Raw genomic sequence first — 15,170 nt, 5'->3', positions numbered from 1 at the left:
GGGGGAAAAATATTAAAAAGAGAGCATAAATAAGGGTAAAAATACTGTGGTGAAAGGAATATTTCACCTGAAAGTTATAAAAAATATTTCGTACTTTGCAAACAAGCAAAAACTTGGATTGGCATTACAATCGTCATTTAAAATTTGTAAGTTGAAATTAAACCTTAAGAAAAAATGATTTGGAGTGTTCTTTTGTGGTTTCATATATTACTGTATTTTCTTCAAATATGAATATTTCAAACATTTATCTGCTCCTTTTTAAAATATGACAGCCCTAGAATTCTCAAACACCAAATATGAAGAAGAAATCAGGTTTCAGAATGACCATTTTGCAAACTGAATTCCAGTTATACTACTTTTTTAATATTAAGAAGCATGAAAAATCTTTAGTTTTTAATTAAAAGAAAGTATGCATGACTTGTTAATAAAACTAAAAACAATTTTGAATTGTATGTTCTCTGGCTTTATTATAGCCAAAGGATCAAATCATACTTTGTGGTAGCAGCTTAAAATTTTTTGAAGTAAATTGTTTTTTTTTGTCTAGAAAACTTTCATTAAAGTCATTGAATTATCAATTGTACCATAAAATCTATACTAGTATTGAACATATTAGTGGCACATTGTTAATTGCACTTTTTACACTTCTTAATAATTGGCTGAGATTATCTATTTTTAATAAAATGATCAAATTCTTTTAAAAAATTTGATAATTTGCACACACTTTATGATATATAAACTATGATAACATAACATTGTCACCTTAATATTTCATGTTTAACTCATGGTTTTTAGAACATTCATTAGATCCTTTCATTAATAAGTCAGTAAACCAATTAAAATAGGTAGAAAGAAAGATTCAAGACCTATGAGGATCCTAATAGGTAAATCTTTGTTCTTCTCTTTGTGCCCCTTTTAGTTTTTTTAGCATGGCAACATCAATATGGAAGCCAAAGATTTTGAATACTTGAGACAGTAATCTGCCTGTTACCACTCCAAGACAATCTGGGATGTTTTTACTTTTTAGTTTTGTTTGTTTGGCTGGGTTTTGATGTTGTTGTCTTTTTTTGTTGTTGTTCTATGATTCTTGTTCCCAGTTTGGTGGGAAGAATAATCATTGTTCTTTAAAAAAAGAGGAGAAACAAAACATCAAGTAAACCTCAATGTTATACAAAATATTGCCCATCCCCTCTAACTGAGCCTTGTAACAAGCTTGTTGGAAAGATAGCTTTTTTTAGTCAATATTTCAAAACTCCATAATTCACTTTTAGATTAAAAACTATACATTTTTGTTAACAAAGCATAGAACGCATTCATGAAATGTGAATAAAATCAATATTATTGAAAAAGAATTACTTATTGGATTTTTAATATTCACTTTACTTCTCAGTGCAAATCTAACTCCTAAAACAATAAAACTTAGAACATTAATCTACTATTATAAATTATTGGTCATGGGGCTGGGATTGTGGCTCAGTGGTAAACTGCTTGCCTAGCATGTGTAAGGCACTGGGTTCGATTCTCATCACCACATATAAAAAAATAAATGAAAAAGGTCCACCAATAACTAATAAAAAATTAACAGTAAATAAATAAATTACTGGTCAGGTGTCCACAAACCCTGAAAGACACAGGACTTGCTGGTGGAATAGTGGGAGATAATCACACTTGCCCCTTTCAAACTTTCATCATGGGCCTGGGTATTTCTGATTTATTTCCAATTTATAGAAACACACTGTGTTATGAATTTGAATGCACTTTCTCATGATATCTCCATTTCAAACAAATATCATAAAATGTAATATTTTAAATACTTAATTCTTATAATTTGATCAATTTGTGCTTGTATTTGTTATTTGTGTTTCTAACTTCATTGCTAATCTAAAGTTACTATTGGGGAGCTCAGATTTTATATGAAATTCCTTACTTTAATTTTAAATCAAAAGTCAAGGGAGAAGATGGCCGCTGCGTACGGGGGTTGCTGAAGTGCTGAGCGTGGTGCTCAAAGCAGCGGCTTTAATAGAGATTTCGCACAGTCTGTTAGAGCTCATTTCACCGTTAATCTGTAGCGGACCACTTTGCCAAGGAGCAGGAAGAACAAAGAAATTGAAAAAGAGACGCTTGGCTGCTCAGAGCCGCGGGCGCTTTGCTCCCATCTGCTTCCTCTTTTGCTTCGCTCCGGGCGGAGAAGCTGAATGTGTAATCAGCAGTGGATTGTAAGTACCCGAGGCAAAGAAAGCTCAGTGCGCCCCGCCTTTTTTTTTTCTTTTTATTTTTTGAATATTTTTTATACAGGGAGAGTTTGTGGATTGGGTTTGTTGGCGGGGCTGTGGTTTCTGTGCCGAAAATCCACTCCACGGGAGCCGCCATTTGCTTTCTGCTTGCTGTCTTGATGGCTCTGTATACACTGTCCGGCAGCCGCACCTAGAGGTTGGAGCTGGGCTGCGTGCCGAGCCCTGTCCTCCGAAGGCTGGACTGCAGCCTCGAGCGTCTCGGTGGCCTGTTCGCCACTGCACCTTCGGGCAGAGCCTGCGCTGGGGTCGTTCTGCACCCCCCTGCCAGGGGACCCGTGCTCCGGAGGAGGGGGATGGAGAGCCGCGGCGGCAGCCGCTTGGGCCCCTGGGGCCGGGCACAGGGCTGAAGAGCTGCGGAAGCCAGAGCAGCTCTGCTACGGTCGCAGACAAGCGTGGCCTAGAGACGGAGGCGACGGCAGCAGGGTTTCATTTCTAGAAATCTGGACTGGAAACAGAAGCAGCAGTTTGTATAATCCCAAGAACTTGCTTATACCAGGAAGCTGTAAGGGCAACATGAATAGCATTGAGGAGATGTAACATGGTGGCAGGCGCAGAGAGATCAAGTCTCTGACATCTTCAACTGCGCGGGCATAGGGAGCCGTAAACTGTCTAAATGCTGTTTGCTCAGGATCACTAGGCAATGCTAAGCTGACGTGGATCTGGGGTGTACAGGCTGGGCCCCTCAGAACACACACACAGAGCCCGAATCTGAAGCAATTAAGCTCCGGTTCGCCTGCTTCTTGTGACTCAGCACTAACGATCCCGCTGAAATAATTGGCCGGCCCTTAGGAACTTACAGAGGTAAAAGCCAACCGAGCCTTCATAGGCAGTGGCCACAGGACTGAAACGGGGATTGGGAGAGACAGTCAGGACCCACCCGTTGCATTGGTCACCCGGCAAAGGGAACAAACGGTCACTATTTGCATGGGATATCACCATGGCAGAGAAACGGCGTCACGGGCGGAGGAGATAACTGCATTGAAACCAGCGCGACAGGTGTGTAATCCCCTAGTCATCTCTCTCCACACAGCAGGGAAAACTTAAGGGCCACTCCCAGCTCTCTTGTGAACGCAATAACCAGACCGAGGGAATCAGGAGTGGCGCAGGACTCGTGGCGCGGAACTCCCGGCTACCGCTCCCACCAGTGCTGACAACTGAGGTCTCTTGCACCAGCTACCGGGGGCGTGGCTACAGGAGGGCAAGCAAATTCGCTGGGGGATCTCAGCCCCAAGCTCTACAAACTTAGGGTCTGAGGGAGGCAAACAGGGAGAGTGAGCCCAGGTGTTCATGAAAACAGGGCTCCCAGAAGCAGCAGACCTGGCGTGTAGCCAGTATTGTGGTGAGAGCCACAGGTGAGCACAGCCTGGCTTGAGGAAACACAAGACAAGGCCCTAGACACTCAGGATTGGAGACCCGCCCAGTCTAGGAGAAAGAGCGGCTGCACAGTGAATGGTTCCCACCTATTGAGAAGAGAAGCTTGGCCCAGTGGGCACAGCTCCACCTACTGGAAGAGAAGTTAATAGAACTCTAGGACTGAATTTATTATTATTATTATTATTATTATTATCATTTTTTTTCTTTTTCTTTTTTTTTTCTTTTTTTCTCTTCTTTTTCTTTCATTTTCAATTTTTATTTGTTGTTGTTCTTTAACTTTTTTTCAATGTTTCTATTTTTTTTTAATTTATTTTATTTTATTATTATTATTATTTTTTTAATTTTAATTTTCATTTTTTATTATCACTATTATTTTTGTTAATTTTTTTTTTCATCTTTCCTTTCTTTCTTTATTATCTAATCTTTGTTATTCTTGTTTCTTTTGTCTTTTCATATCTTTTCAATTTTCTTATTCCCCCTTCCTTGAATTCTACCTGCCTACTCTCATTCTCTTTAGTGACTTCTTCCCTTCCCTTCTAATATCTTTCCTCTCAAGCATCAAATAAATCTATAAGAGTAAACAGTAACTCAGCAGTCAAACAGAACAAGAAGAAACATGAGCAGCATAAAAAAGCAAGGAAGAAAAGTAGTACAAACAATGAAGGACAGCCTAAATATTCAGGAGGACCTAGAGTCAGCAGAAAAATGGTCATATAAAGAACTCAAGGAATACCTTAGACAGATGGAATGGAACCTTAAAGAAGATACGAGACAGCAAATTCAAACAGTGAAAGAACACTTTGAAAATGAATTACATAGGCAGATAAAAGAAGAAGTTAAGCATCTTTATCAGGAGATTGAGATTATAAAAAAAACCAAACAATAATTCTAGAAATGAAGGAAACGATAAACCAAATTAAAAACTCAATTGAGAGTATCACTAACAGAGTGGAGCAAGTAGAAGCCAGAACATCAGATAATGAAGACAAAATATATCATCTTGAAAAGAGCCTAGCCAACTTAGAAAGGCTGGTTAAAAACCACGAGAAAAACATCCAAGAGATATGGGATAACATAAAGAAACCAAACCTACGAGTCATCGGGATAGAAGAAGGTACAGAGATTCAAACCAAGGGAATGAGTAACCTGCTGAAAGAAATAATTACAGAAAACTTTCCAGAAATAAAAAAGGAAACAGATATACAAATTGTAGATGCATACAGGACACCGAGCACACAAAATCACAGTAGACCAACGCCAAGACACATTGTTATGAAGATATCCAATATACAGAACAAAGAGAAAATACTAAAAGCTACAAGAGAAAGGAGGCAGATTACATTCAGGGGTAAACCAATAAGGTTAACAACAGATTTTTCATCACAGACGCTGAAAGCGAGAAGATCCTGGAACAACGTATTTCAAACACTGAAAGACAATGGATGCCAACCAAGAATTCTGTATCCAGCAAAATTAAGCTTCAGGTATGATAACAAAATAAAAATCTTTCATGATAAACAAAAGCTAAAAGAATTTGCAGCCAGAAAACCAGCATTGCAAAACATCTTGAGCAAAACACTACACGAGGAAGAAATGAAAAACAATAACCAAAACCATCAGTGGGAAGTGACTCTATAAAGACAGAGGGCGGGGGGAAAGCTAACCATGGAGAAACAAACTAAATTAAAAAAAAAAAGAAGAAGATAAATAATCAAACATGGCTGGAAGTACAAACCATATATCAATAGTAACTCTAAACATTAATGGCTTAAACTCTCCAATAAAGCAACATAGGCTGGTAACATGGATTTAAAAAAACAAATCCAACAATATGCTGCCTCCAGGAGACACATCTGACTGGAAAAGACATACACAGGCTGAAGGTGAAAGGTTGGGAAAAATATACCACGCACACGGTCCTCGTAAGCAAGCAGGGGTGGCCATCCTCATATCGAATAAAATTGACTTCAAGACTAAATTAATCAAAAGGGATAAGGAAGGACATTATATACTGTTAAAAGGAACCATTCACCAGCAAGACATAACAATTATCAATATTTATGCACCAAATAATGGTGCTGCGACGTTCATAAAACAAATTCTCCTCAAGTTCAAGAATCAAATAGACCACAACACAATAATTATGGGTGACTTCAACACACCTCTCTCACAATTGGACAGATCCTCCAAACAAAAGCTGAATAAAGAAACTATAGAACTCAATATCACAATCAACAACCTAGACTTAACTGACATATATAGAATATATCAACCATCATCAAGTGGATATACTTTTTACTCAGCAGCACATGGATCCTCCTCAAAAATAGACCATATATTATGCCATAGGGCAACCCTCAGTAAATATAAAGGGGTGGAGATAATACCATGCATTTTATCTGATCATAATGGAATGAAACTGGAAATCAATGATAAAAGAAGGAAGGAAAAATCCTACATCACATGGAAAATGAACAATATGTTACTGAATGATCAATGGGTTACAGAAGACATAAAGGAAGAAATCAGAAAATTCTTAGAGATAAATGAAAATACAGACACAACATATCGGAATCTATGGGACACAATGAAAGCAGTTTTAAGAGGGAAATTCATCGCTTGGAGGTCATTTCTCAAAAAAAGGAAAAACCAACAAATAAATGAGCTCACACTTCACCTCAAAGCCCTAGAAAAGGAAGAGCAAAACAACAGCAAATGTAGCAGAAGGCAAGAAATAATCAAAATCAGAGTGGAAATCAACGAAATTGAAACAAAAGAAACTATTGAAAAAATTAACAAAACTAAAAGTTGGTTCTTTGAAAAAATAAATAAGATCGACAGACCCTTAGCCATGCTAACGAAGAGAAGAAGAGAGAGAACTCAAATCACTAACATACGGGATGGAAAAGGCAATATCACAACAGACACTACAGAAATACAGAAGACAATTAGAAATTATTTTGAAAACCTATATTCCAATAAAATAGAAGATAGTGAAGACATCGATAAATTCCTTAAGTCATATGATTTACCCAGACTGAGTCAGGAGGATACTCACAACTTAAACAGACCAATAACAATAGATGAAATAGAAGAAGCAATCAAAAGACTACCAACCAAGAAAAGCCCGGGACCGGATGGGTATACAGCGGAGTTTTACAAAACCTTTAAGGAAGAATTAATGCCAATACTTTTCAAGTTATTTCAGGAAATAGAAAAAGAAGGAGCTCTGCCAAATTCATTCTATGAGGCCAACATCACCCTGATTCCGAAACCAGACAAAGACACCTCAAAGAAAGAAAACTACAGACCAATATCTCTGATGAACCTAGATGCAAAAATTCTCAATAAAATTCTGGCGAATCGGATACAAAGGCACATCAAAAAAATTGTGCACCATGATCAAGTAGGATTCATCCCTGGGATGCAAGGATGGTTCAATATACGGAAATCAATAAATGTTATTCACCACATCAATAGACTTAAAAATAAGAACCATATGATCATCTCAATAGACGCAGAAAAAGCATTCGACAAAGTACAGCATCCCTTTATGTTCAAAACATTAGAAAAACTAGGGATAACAGGAACATACCTCGGCATTGTAAAAGCTATCTATGCTAAGCCTCAGGCTAGCATCATTCTCAATGGAGAAAAATTGAAGGCATTCCCCCTAAAATCTGGAACAAGACAGGGATGCCCTCTATCACCACTTCTATTCAATATAGTTCTCGAAACACTGGCCAGAGCAATTAGACAGATGAAAGAAATTAAAGGCATAAAAATAGGAAAGGAAGAACTTAAATTATCACTATTTGCAGATGACATGATTCTATACCTAGAAGACCCAAAAGGGTCTACAAAAAAACTACTAGAACTAATAAATGAATTCAGCAAAGTGGCAGGATATAAAATCAACACGCATAAATCAAAGGCATTTCTGTATATCAGCGACAAAACTTCTGAAACGGAAATGAGGAAAAACACTCCATTCACAATATCCTCAAAAAAAATAAAATACTTGGGAATCAACCTAACAAAAGAGGTGAAAGATTTATATAATGAAAACTACAAAACCCTAAAAAGAGAAGTAGAAGAAGATCTTAGAAGATGGAAAAATATACCCTGTTCATGGATAGGCAGAACTAACATCATCAAAATGGCGATATTACCAAAAGTTCTCTATAGGTTTAATGCAATGCCAATCAAAATCCCAACGGCATTTCTTGTAGAAATGGATAAAGCAATCATGAAATTCATATGGAAGAATAAAAGACCCAGAATAGCAAAAGCAATTCTAAGTAGGAAGTGCGAATCAGGCGGTACAGCGATACCAGACTTAAAACTATATTACAGAGCAATAGTAACAAAAACAGCATGGTACTGGTACCAAAACAGGTGGGTGGACCAATGGTACAGAATAGAGGACACAGAGGCTAACCCACAAAGCTACAACTATCTTATATTTGATAAAGGAGCTAAAAGCATGCAATGGAGGGAGGATAGCATCTTCAACAAATGGTGCTGGGAAAACTGGAAATCCATATGCAACAAAATGAAACTGAATCCCCTCCTCTCGCCATGCACAAAAGTTAACTCAAAGTGGATCAAGGAGCTAGATATCAAATCAGAGACTCTGCGTCTGATAGAAGAAAAAGTTAGCTCCGATCTACATATTGTAGGGTCGGGCTCCAAATTCCTTAATAGGACACCCATAGCACAAAAGTTGATAACAAAAATCAACAAATGGGACTTACTTAAACTGAAAAGTTTTCTCTCAGCAAGAGAAACAATAAAAGAGGTAAATAGGGAGCCTACATCATGGGAACAAATTTTTACTCCTCACACTTCAGATAGAGCCCTAATATCCAGAGTATACAAAGAACTCAAAAAATTAAACAATAAGAAAACAAATAACCCAATCAACAAATGGGCCAAAGACCTGAACAGACACTTCTCAGAGGAGGACATACAATCAATCAACAAGTACATGAAAAAATGCTCACCATCTCTAGCAGTCAGAGAAATGCAAATCAAAACCACCCTAAGATACCATCTCACTCCAGTAAGATTGGCAGCCATTATGAAGTCAAACAACAACAAGTGCTGGAGAGGATGTGGGGAAAAGGGTACTCTTGTACATTGCTGGTGGGACTGCAAACTGGTGCGGCCAATCTGGAAAGCAGTATGGAGATTCCTGGGAAAGCTGGGAATGGAACCACCATTTGACCCAGCTATTGCCCTTCTTGGACTTTTCCCTGAAGACCTTAAAAGAGCATACTACAGGGATACTGCTACATCGATGTTCATAGCAGCACAATTCACAATTGCTAGACTGTGGAACCAACCCAGATGCCCTTCAATAGATGAATGGATAAAAAAAAATGTGGCATTTATACACCATGGAGTATTACGCAGCACTAAAAAATGACAAAATCATAGAATTTGCAGGGAAATGGATGGCACTAGAGCAGATTATGCTTAGTGAAGCTAGCCAATCCCTAAAAAACAAATACCAAATGTCTTCTTTGATATAATGAGAGCAACTAAGAACAGAGCAGGGAGGAAGAGCAGGAAGAAAAGATTAACATTAAACAGATAGATGAGGTGGGATGGAAAGGGAGAGAAAAGGGAAATTGCATGTTAATGGAGGGAGACCCTCATTGTTATACAAAATTACATATAAGAGGTTGTGAGGGGAATGGGAAAATAAACAAGGAGAGATATGAATTACAGTGGATGGGGTAGAGAGAGAAGATGGGAGGGGAGGGAGGGGGGATGGTAGAGGATAGGAAAGGTAGCAGAATACAACAGTTACTAATAGGGCATTATGTAAAAATGTGGATGTGTAACCGATGTGATTCTGCAATCTGTATTTGGGGTAAAATTGGGAGTTCATAACCAACTTGAATCTAATGTATGAAATATGATATGTCAAGAGCTTTATAATGTTTTTAACAACCAATAAAAAAAATTAAAAAAAAAGTCAAAATTACTGAGGAAATGGTCATGGAGTGTTTTAGTCAGCTTTTTTACTGCTGCAACCAACAGACCTGACAAGAGCAATTAGAGGAGGAAAAGTTGATTTGGGGGCTCACAGTTTCAGAGGTCTCATTCCATAGACAACTGACTCCATTCTTTGGTATCTGAGATGAGGCACAACACCATGGCAGAAGTGGGTGGTGGAGGAAAGCTATGGCCACCAGGAAGCAGAGAGAGAGCAAGCTCTCCTCACCAGGGATAAAATATAAACCCTAAAGGCTCATCCCCAGGTACCCACCTCCTCCAACCACACTTACCTGACTATGGATAATCCCTGTCAGTGGATTGATGCAGTAGATTAGTTGAAGACTCTCATAACCCAATCATTTCACTCTAAATTTCTTGCATTGTTTCACACATGAGCCTTTGGGAGACACCTAATATCTCAACCATAACACGGAGGGAAAGTATTGTTTTCTTAATTTATTTTAAAAAGGGCTACTTGCCTCTGTGTGGCTGTGTGTGTGTATGTGTGTGTAAATTTATTATGACGTTAAATCTGAGAATGCCAGACACATTCACAGGCACTCCAGTGTTGAAATGCATTCCCCAGAACATGTAAATTACCTTTGGAATCCTTTACATTGTGATTTAGCCATATTATATTATTTTTCCCCAGTCAGGATGGGAATGATGACAGATTAGCTTGGTTTTCTTCTATTTCTGTTTATATGTGGGTGTTGGCATGCCTCACTCTCTCAGAAAGAAGGGAATGCTGCAGCCATCCAATCCTTGATGTTCTTTTTTATTTCCATATATTGAAGGAATAGGCAATTATTTTGAAATATTTGGAAGAACTAATCCAACAAGACTAAAATTATTAGGGTGCTTTAATTTGGAATAATTAGTTGTTACACCTGTATTAGGAAAGTACTGATTTATATGAGTAGACTTTTATTTTACTGTTTCAGGGTGTTCAGCATCAATTAATTCATGTGGTCTCTGTCTTTTGAATACCAACAAGGATAACTCTACTCGTGGTGGTTGTATTCTGGTCGGCAGATCAGACTGTTCCCTGGATCCTAATTACCCTAAGGGGGAATGATTGTCATTGGCAAAGGTTACAGCTTGGCATTCCAAGCTGGCTTTACTGATTTAAAGCTATTCCATTGCCAGGAGTTCTCATGATTGTGGTGCCTTTGTTCCATTTGGTGGTCTAGTAAAGCCTATGGACCCCTTTGCTAGAATATTTTTAAATATGTAAAGTAAAGTAGATAGAATTTCAAAGCACATGAACTATATAGAGACATAACTATCAATGTGGTGGAAACCCTGCTGTGCTGTGCCTTGCTGTGTCTACTTCTGGTTGTATTGACTCTTGTCCATATACGTCTTACAATTTTCTGTCCTATATTAATTTGGGAATAGGTGGGTGATTCACAGTGTTACTCATAATACTAATGGGGCACAGAGTAGTTTTTTGAAATGTATGGATATTGTAACATTCACTGAACATTCCCACAGCCAAACCTCCATGTTTATCTCTTGTAGAGTGTGTCACCTTGTGCCAGTCTTGGATCTCACACTTAGACCTTCTGGGACCTTTAGGAATGCTCATAATTGGGGTACTGCTTAGAATGTCTCTAACTGCATATTCCTCAGGTCACAAATTAGAGGGATTTTATTATACATTACTAAAAATGATTTTAGTGATGGCCTAAAGAAAGTCCAACCTTTTGCTGGAGCACATCACAATAATGACCTAAAAGCTTATAGCAGAAATCCCCCAAATGAATTTCTCACTGTCATAAATATTTGTTTCTCAGTTGGAGTATCAAGTGTTTAGTTTTTTTGCCATGCCAATATCCTTTGTAAGTATAAATAATTTACCACCTTCTAATTCAGAGCCACACAATACACAAGGTACCAGGAACCAGGTTGAGATGATAGCTCTGCTATCACACTTTATAGATTTGAATTCTAGCCCATTCTGAGTAGCTTCATAGTCTAGTCGTGGAGTGTTTTGGGTTTTTTTTTCCCCTAGAGGGGACTACCCCCACCACTAAGCATTACTATTTCCATCATCACCACCACTTTTGAAGTTGTCTTGGCAATTAAATGAAATCATTCAAATAAAACACTCAGCACATTGTCTAGAATTCTAATGTATATTATTATTGCATTAATAATTGTATGTTTAGGTCCTCCACCTTGCAATATTCTTCTTTCCAGGCAGTGCAGTTTTTATGCTACCTCTCATCTACCCTTCCTGCAGGAGCAATACACTGTACTTTCCATGTTGTGCCTCTGTCCTTGTTTCAGTCATTTTGATGAGTCTGCTTTGATGAAAGTGCCCATGAGCACTGCAACAGGGTCCTGCCATCCATTTGTGGGACTGAGTAGACAATCAAAGTGTGCCTACCTATACTAGATCCCACAGATGGCCATGCTTTTGTTTTTTTTACCTGTGGTTAAAAGGATAAAAGTATGATTTGGGATTCTTATATATTGTCTTACTTCCTCTGTCTAAATATAGTGGTTGATATGATGGGAAGTAGAGAAGGTTGAAGACTTTCTTTAGAGTAATTGCCTGGACAGTGTAGGGAAGCTGAAAGAACACTTTCTAAGTGATTGGTTCATCTTGGAGGAATTAGCAAACTTTTATGTGAATGTGACCTCCTCTGATTTTTTAAAGTCTTATTTTTTATTTGTTCTTATTAGTTATAAATGACAGTATAATGCATTTTTACACATCATGCATAAATTTATAACTTCTGATTCTTCTTGTTATACATGACTACACTGGTCGTGTAGTCATGTATGCATATAGGGTAATAATGTCTGATTTATTATACTATGCTTCCAACCCCCATTACCCCTCCTGTCCCTTCACATCTCTCTGCCTAGTGCAATGTACCACTAGTCTCCCTGCCCTCATTGTGAATTAGCATTCTCATATCAGAAAAAAAAAATATTCAACCTTGTTTTTTAGGGATTGACTTATTTCACTTAGCATGATATTCTCTAGCTCCATCCATTTACCTGCAAATGCTGTAATTCCATTCTTCTGTAAGGCTGAGTAATACTCCATTGCATATATACGCCACCTTTCCTTATCCATTCATCTGTTGAAGGGCACCTAGGTTGTTTTTATAGCTTAGCTAATGTGAGCTACTATAAACATTGATGTGGCTGCATCACTGTAGTATGCTGATTTTAAGTCCTTTGGATATAAACCAAGGAGTGGGATAGCTGGGTCAAATGGTGGCTCCATTTCAAGTTTTCTGAGGAATCTCCATACTGATTTCCATACTGGATGCACCAATTTACAGTCCCAACAGCAGTGTATGAGTGTATTTTTTCCCTACTTCCTCACCAACATTTATTGTTGCTTGTATTCTTGATGATTGCCATTCTGAATGGAGTGAGATGAAATCTCAGTGTAGTTTTGATTTGTATTTCTCTAATTGCTAGAGATGTTGGACATTTTTTCATATATTTGTTAATCAGTTGTATTTTTTCTTCTGTGAAGTGTCTGTTCAATCCCTTAGCCCATTTATTGATTGGGTTATATTTTATTTTTATTTTTCATTTTTGGTGTTAAGATTTTTTTCCTAGAGATTAATGCTCTATCTGAAGTTCCTTGGTAAAGATTTTTTCGCAGTCTGTAGGCTCTATTCATGTTGATAGTTTCCTTTGCTGTGAGGAAGTTTTTAGTTTGAACCCATCCTGTTTATTGATTCTTGATTCTACTTCTTGTGCTTTAGGAGTCTTGTGAAGGAAGTCAGTTCTTAAGAGGATATGGTGAAGATCTGGGCCTATTTTTTCTTCTGTTAGGCACAGGTCTCTGTTCTAGTGCCTAAGTCTTTGATCCACTTTGAATTAAGTTTTGTACAGAGTGTGAGATAGGGGTTGTATTTCATTTTGTTACATGTGGATTTCCAGTTTTCCCAGCACCATTTGTTTTTCGCGTCTTTGTCTAGTATGAGATAACTGTATTGTGTGGGTTTGTCTCTGTGTCTTCTATTCTGTATGACTGGTCTACACATCTCTTTTGGTGCCAACACCATGCTGTTCTTGTTACTATTGTTCTGTAGTATAGTTTAAGGTCTGGTATTGTGATGCCTCTTGCTTCACTCTTCTTGCTAAGGATTGCTTTGGCTATTTGGATGTCTTAGTTTCTCAAATGAATTTCATGATTGTTTTTTCTATTACTATGAAGAACATCATTGGTATTTTAACAGGAATTGCATTAAATTTCTATAGTGCTTTTTGTAGTATGGCCGTTTTGAAGATACTAATTCTGCTTTTCCAGGAGCATGGGAGATCTTCCCATCTTCTAAGGTCTTTAATTTTTTTTTTCTTTAGTGTTCTGTAGTTTTCATTGTAAAGGTCTTTCACCACTTTTATTAGATTGATTCCCAATTATTTTATTTTTGAGGCTATTGTGAATGGGGTGGTAATTTCTAATTTTGTAATTTCTCTTTCAGTGGATTCATCATTTATGTATATTTATGCATTTGATTTGTGGTTATTGATTTTATATCCTGCTACTTTGCTGAAATCATTTACTAGTTCTAGAATGTTGTGCTGTATTTTGTCAAATGATTTTTCTGCATTTATGGACATGATCATATGATTCTTATCTTTAAGTCTATTGATGTAATGAATTACATTTATGGATTCCAAATGTTGAACCAACATTGCATCCCTGGGATGAACTCCACTTGATTGTGGGGCACTGTTTTTTAAATATGTTTTTGTATGCAATTTGTCAGAATTTTATTGAAAAATTTGGCATCTCTGTTCATCAGAGATATTGGTCTGAAATTTTCTTTCCTTGATGTGTCTTTGTCTGGTTTTGTTATATCAGGATGATACTAACATCAAAGAATGAGTTTGGAAGAGTTCCCTCCTTTTCTTCTTGGAATAATTTAAGAAGCATTGGTGTTAATTCTTCATTGAAGGTCTTGTAGAACTCAGCTGAGAATCCATCTAGTCCTGCACTTTTCTTTATTGGTAGACTTTTGATGGTGTCTTCTATTTCATTATTTGAAATTGACCAGTTTAAATTGTGTATGTCCTCCTGATTCAGTTTGGGTAGGTCATATGTCTCTAGAAATGTGTCAAAACTTTGAGATTTTCTATTTTATTGGAGTATAAGTTTTCAAAATAATTTCTAATTATCTTTTGTATTTCAATAATATCTGTCATGATATTTCCTATTTCATCACAAATTTTAGTAACTTAAGTTTTCTTTTTGTTTCTCTTTGTTTTCATTGCTAGGGGTTTATCAGTTTTATTTATATTTTTCAAAACAACAACTTTCTGTTTTGTCAGTTTTTTGAATTGTTTCTTCTGTTTCAATTTCTTTGATTTCAGCTCTGATTTTAATTACTTTTTGTCTTCTACTGCTTTCAGTATTGATTGATTCCTCTTTTTCTAGGGCTTTGAAATGTAATGTCAGGTCATTTATTCATTGACTTTCTATTCTTTTAATGAATGAGCTCAACACAATGAACT

This window comes from Marmota flaviventris, chromosome 11 (assembly GCF_047511675.1).
Source record: "Marmota flaviventris isolate mMarFla1 chromosome 11, mMarFla1.hap1, whole genome shotgun sequence".
In the NCBI taxonomy this organism is placed as follows: domain Eukaryota; kingdom Metazoa; phylum Chordata; class Mammalia; order Rodentia; family Sciuridae; genus Marmota; species Marmota flaviventris.
Note: the sequence above shows the minus strand (reverse complement) of the source record.